Here is a 6,549-nt window from a genome sequence, read left to right as displayed (position 1 = left end):
CACCCAAAGCCTGTGTTCACTGAGCAGCACTCTAGTACTTAGTGCATCAAGCTCTAAGGGTACAAAAATAAGGTGAACACTGTTTTAAAGTTACTGTGTAGGGGGAAAATAATCGTAAATGCAATCAGCGGCACTTAACACATTAATGGAAGAAAAAAAAAAAGCCATAGGATCTTCTCAACAGATGCAGAAAAAACATATGAGACGATTTCAACATCCTTTGATGATAAATACACCCAGCAAATTAGGAATAGGGATTTTTTTTTTTTTTTTAAAGAGATGGCAGGGTCTCACTCTGTTGCCCAGGCTGGTCTCAAAACTTCTGGCCTCAAGGTATCCTGCCTCTGCCTGGGATTGCAGGCATGAGTCACTGCACCCAGCTCAGAAGGCAATTTTTGAACAAGATTAAGGGATTTATGAAACACAGCTAACATAATAGTGAAAGGCTGAATGCTTTACCCTTATGATTAGGAACAAGACAAGGGTTCCCACTTTGGCCACTTTGAGCGTTGTACTGGAAGTTCTAGCCAGAACGATTAGGCAATTGGAAAGGAATTCCCCAATTAGGGAATTGGAAAGGAAGAGGTAAAACTATCTCTGCAGAAGATATCCTGTATATAGAAAACCCCATCCACAAGATAGCTACTAGAGCTAATGAATGAATTCGGCAACGTTTTAGGGTACAAGATCACATAAAAACTATTCCATACACCACCAACAAACAGTCTGAAAAGGAAATGGAAAAGAATTCCAGTTAGGATAGCAACCAAAAGAATACCTAAGAATCAAAGCAAGCAATACCAGAATACCCAGGAATCATCAAACCAAGGTGAAAACTACAAATCCTGAAAGAAAACTAAGTAGATGAGGAAAGGCAACATGTTCATGGATCCAGACTTACTATTATAGTAGCAAATAATAGTCTCCAAACATCCAGTGTAATCCCTATGATAATTGCAGGGGTCATTGCAGAAATGGAGAAGCTAATCCTCATATATATGAAGCTACAAAAGGCCCCAAATAGCCAAAACAATCTTGATCACATTAGAAGTCTCACAAAACTTATAAAATTGTAATCAAAACTGCATCTGGCATAAAGATAGACAATGGATAGATGAGAGTACAGAAAGAAACCCTTACATAAATGGTCAACTGATTTTCTGCAGTGGTACCAAAACCATCTATTGGGAAAAGAATAGTCTTTTAAGATGGTGCTGGGACAACTGGATAACCACATATAAAAGAATGAAGTTGGAACTCTACCTCATATACCTTCATTTATCACTCATTAACTCAAAATTACCTGGTCAACAATCTATAAGAGCTAGATCTATTAGAAGAAAATGAGTAAGTCCTCGTCACCTTGGATTTGGCAATGGATTATTGGATTGGACATTGAAAACAAGCAAGAGAAGAAAAAATACATAAATGGGACTTCATCAAAATTAAAAACTTGTACACCCAAGAATGGTGAAGAATGAAAAAACAACTTACAGGGGGGAGAATATTTTTGCAAACGATGTGATAGTCTGATACCTATAGTTTGCTATTTGAACTATAAAAAGAATTCTTAATCAAAAAGATAACCCTTTTCAAAAAAGGAATTGAACAGATATTTCCCCAAAGAAGATAGACAAATGGCCAAAAAGCACATGAAAACTGGTTCAACATCATTGGTTATTAAAGAAATGCAAATCAAAACTACAATGAGATGCTGGTTCATACCCACGAGGATGGCTCATTTATAACTCTTGGTGAGGATGTGGGGAAACAGGAACCCTCATGCATTGCTGGTGAGAATGTAAAATGGTGTAGCCCCTATGGAAAACAGTGGCAGTTCCTGAAAGCTAAACAATTACCATATGGCAATTCCACTCCTAGGTATATTTATCTGTGGTAATAATATGAAATATATTTAGCCTTTTTTCCTGGTTCCTATCACAGCACCTAAAAAACACTTGGAATTTCCTGTGTGATGAGACAATACGTGAGTTCATGGCTTAGAGTGCGACCCATAGCTAGCCTCAGGATGGGGCCAGTCACCAGAAAGACCAAGTGATGAGAGGATTGGAACTTTCACTGCCACCCACCAGCCTCCTGGAGTAGAGGTGGCTGGAGATAAAGCTGTATAAAAACTCGTCAACAATGAGATTTGAGGAGCTCTTCCCAAAAGCTAAACTGCCCTTATAAAACTAGCGAAAGGCCCTCAAGTTAGGGGGATGAGAGGGGCCTGAATTCTATCAAGATGTAGGCCTGTGAGTTCAGAAGCAAGATGGAGTCAGCCATGTCAGATTTCTCTTAACTGTCACTTTTGCAAAGGTAGTTTGGTACACAGAAACTTGTATACAAGCAGAGTTCTTCCTAATAGCCCAAAGGTGGAAACAACCCAAAATACTTAACATATAATGGATAAACAAATTGTGGTATATACTGTCAACCTAAATAAACAGGGTGTAAAAGAAAATGATATCTATTCATGAATAGGGCATTGCAGTGGGAGTGCATGTGCCATACTATGCGTATTCAGGGAGGTTAAGGAAGACAGATTAAAAGGAAAAACAAGGATTATGTGATTGTCTTGGGATAACTATCCTTAACTCCAAGGATTAATAATAAGTCCTGGTGGCACCAGTCTGAGGTTGGACAAGCAGTGGCTGGGCAGAAGTCCTTGCAGAAATATTTTTATGTGTATATAAGGTTGCAATGGCCTTTGTGCAAGACTGTGTTTTACAGTCTTTTGTAATAGTTTTTGTTATCATTTATGCATCAGATTCCTCCCTTCATAGCCTTTTTGGGCTTTGTCAGGGTTTTTTAAAAGACATACAAGTGACTCCATTTTGGTTCTGACAACTTTCACAATACATACAATGGAATATAATAGAGCTGAAAAGAAAGAAATATTGATACATGTTACCATGTAGATAAACCTTGAAAACATTGTGTAGTGTGAAAAAAGCCAGACACGAAAGATCACCTATTATATAATTGCTTTTATGTGGATATTTGCTACCCACAATAGACAAATCTGTAGAGACAGCAGATTAGAGGTTTCCAGGGGTGGGAGCAGCAGGAAATGGAGTGCCTACTTAATGGGAATAGGATACTTTCATAGGGTGAGAGCTGGTGGTTTCACAACCTTGTGAATACACTGAAGTTATTGAGTTGTAATTGTTAAATTAAAATGGGTAATTGTTGCTCCGTGAATTTCATCTCAAAAAAAAAAAAAAAAGTTTCTTCACAGAAAGTTTACTAAGGCTTTTTGTTGTGGAAAGGATATTCCCAGTGGAGGAAAAGGCTGAGCCAAGATGAAGTTGGTCCAGGTTTATTAGAATAAGGACATCAGGGAGGTGAGTTTGGCGTCAGCTTTTGGTAGAGCCAATGGTTGGCTCAGTGTCACAGGAACCCTGAGCAGCACAAACTGCAAAGCCAGCTAGCCTCCCACTTCCCTGACAGGTGTGATCCAAAAGTGTTTTTTACTCCCAGCCTGAGCTAAAAGGCAGTACTCTTTTTTTTTTTTTCCTTTTTTTGAAACAGAGTCTTGCTCTGTCACCCAGGCTGGAGTGCAGTGGCGTGATCTTGGCTCCCTGCAACCTTGGCTTCCTGCCTCAGCCTCCTGAATAGCTGGGACTACAGGCATGCACTGCAACGCCAGGCTAATTTTTGTATTTTTAGTAGAGACGGGGTTTCGCCATGTTGGCCAGGCTGGCCTCAAACTCCTGACCTCAAGTGATCTGCCTGCCTCGGCCTCCCAAAATGCTGGGATTGCAGGTGTTAGCCACCGCGCCCGGCCAGTACTCTTATTTTTATTATGCAAATAATAAGGATAATCACACAAAGGAAAAGAAAAACATAGTCACACGTTGTCTAATGGTTAGCATAGTAAAAATTCTGTATCTTCAAACTACTCTTGAAAATCTCTGCTCGAACTCTCTTGAAGTACAGCATATATGGTTCTGTGTATACAACCCTTCATAGAAAAATCTTAGGCACGCTGGCTTTGAGAATCACTGACAAAGAGAAAGAACAAAAGGAAAAGTCTGTAATCAGACATCTGGGTATTCTGACCATTGTATCGTTAAGGTAACTCCCAAGTCTCTGGTGGTGAAAGAAGTTTGGATGGAAAATTTGAATGTGCTCTCACCTATATGGACTCTATTCCAGTTTTCATAGTAAGCGTCTATAACCTTAGTTCACGTCAGTAAATTGGTCTGTGGCTGCGAGGACTAAGTAAGAGAGTAGAGGCACTCGGTTTGCTGTTGAACTTAAATTTGTATTCTGGCCAGGAACGGTGGCCACACCTGTAATCTCAGCACTTTGGGAGGCCGAGGTGGGTGGATCACTTGAGGCCAGGAGTTTTGAGACCAGCCTGGCCAACATGGTGAAACCCTGTCTCCACTAAAAATACAAAAATTAGCCGGGCGTGATGGTACACACCTGTAATCCCAGCTACTCAGAAGGCTGAGGCACAAGAATCACTTGAACCTGGGAGTGGGGGTTGCAGTGAGCCGAGATTGTGTCAGTACACTCCAGCCTGGGTGACAGAGCAAGACTGTCTTAAAAAAAATTGTATTCTGCTTGGTCAGGCCCACAGGCATGCTATTCCATAGTTCATGTATTCTGTTTTTTTTAAAAATAAACATACTCATTAAAGAATGATTGTAGAAATAAAATACTGTGTCCCAGCCCCCTAAATATTCAATGCTAGCTTTTTGTCTACTTGTTGGGTTTCATCATCTTACTATATGCTCAACTATCTATTTCTCTTAACATCAAAACATTAAAAGCCTATCCCCAATCTTTGCAAACATTATGATTTTAGTATCTCATTAAATGAAACACTTAACCAATTTACTTAACCAATCCTCTGTAGTTGAACATTTAGCTTAGTTTTTTTCACCAACAAATAATGTGATGACCATATTTTTGCAGATTGTTCTATTTTTAAATAATTAAAAATGGAATTTCTGAGTCAAAGGCTATAATAAAAGCTTGAGTCAGTTTGCCCTGTTACAAATCGGTCACAACTACACTTTTCACAACATGCTCCTCAGAATTAATGATTCTCATTAAGAAACACACTTTTCTAGTTTGACAGCTGAAAAATGGTACATCATTGTTATATTGTTACATTCTTTTTAAGGAATAGTTTTGACTTTTTTTTTTTTTTCTTTTTTAAGAGACAGAATCTCACTCTGACACCCAGGCAGGAGTGCGGTGGTGCAATCTTAGCTCATTGCAGCCTTGAACTCCTGGGCTTAAGCCATTCTCCCGCCTCAGCCTCCAGAGTAGCTGTGACTACAGGCACACTCCACCAATGCCCAGCTAATCCTAACTCCCTCCCCAACTCCTTCCTTCCATCCTTCCTTCCTTTCTCCTTTCCTTTTCTTTCCTTTCCTGTCTTCTCTCCCCTTCCCTTCCTCCTCTCCTCTTCTTTTCTCTTTTCCATTCCCTTCCCTTTCCTTTTCTTTCCTTTCTCTTTTTTTTTTTCATTTTTTTTTTTTTGGTAGACACAGGGTCTCACTTTATTGCCCAGGCTTGTTTTTACTTTTAAATTACCTATGTCCTCATTTGTATATAGTCTTTAAAAAAAAAAAAAACTTGTGATAGACATTTTTCATGTTGTTACACAAGTCTTAATGATTACTAGTGCGTGTAATCTAACTTGGGCATTGCTCTTATTTTGGGAATTCATATTGTTTCTGATTTTTCATAACTGTAAATCAGGCAATGCTGGATAATTTGCGTAAAAGTATTTTTTATTTGGCGTTTCTAAGTTTTTAGGAGCAAGAATCATGATTCAAAGGCAGTGGCTGGAAAGAAGGAAACTGTCATTTATTGAACCGAGGCATGTGGATGACCTATCTCTGGAAGTCTATATATAACGAATTGCCCAGTTTGGTTGCCTGTGGGGAAAGGAACCTGGTTTGAGAGGAGTAGAAAACGAAGGGAGAATTTTCACTGAATACCATTTAGAACCTTTTAAATATTAAGCCTGGTGCAGGTGGCTCATGCCTGTAATCCCAGCACTTTGGGAGGCCGAGGCGGGTGGATCACCTGAGGTCGGGAGTTCGAGACCAGCCTGACCAACATGGAGAAACCCCGTTTCTACTAAAAACACAAAATTAGCCGGGCGTGGTGGCGCATGCCTGTAATCCCATCTACTCGGGAGGCTGAGGCAGGAGAATCGCTTGAACCCGGGAGGCGGAGGTTGCAGTGAGCCGAGACTGCGAAATTCCATCTCAAAATAAATAAATAAATAAATAAATATTGAACCATTAAGTGCCTTACCTAGTTAAAAAAATTAATTGCATTAAAAAATGTGTGAAATAATGTGTTTAAAAAAAAACCCATCAAATCCACAAGGGGGCAGCATTGCTTTACAAGGAGGAAGGGAGCCGCAAATGCGTGGGCTCAGCCTTAGCATGGGTGCTGGGATCGTGACTTAAATTTTTTTCTCATTTTCTGTATTGTCCCCATTTTCTACTAAGACCTATATAGAAATAAAATACATTTTATTTAAAGAGAGAAGGAAGTGTCAGGCCCTGTCCC

Source organism: Nomascus leucogenys, chromosome 13 (genome assembly GCF_006542625.1).
Source record: "Nomascus leucogenys isolate Asia chromosome 13, Asia_NLE_v1, whole genome shotgun sequence".
Taxonomy (NCBI): domain Eukaryota; kingdom Metazoa; phylum Chordata; class Mammalia; order Primates; family Hylobatidae; genus Nomascus; species Nomascus leucogenys.
Note: the sequence above shows the minus strand (reverse complement) of the source record.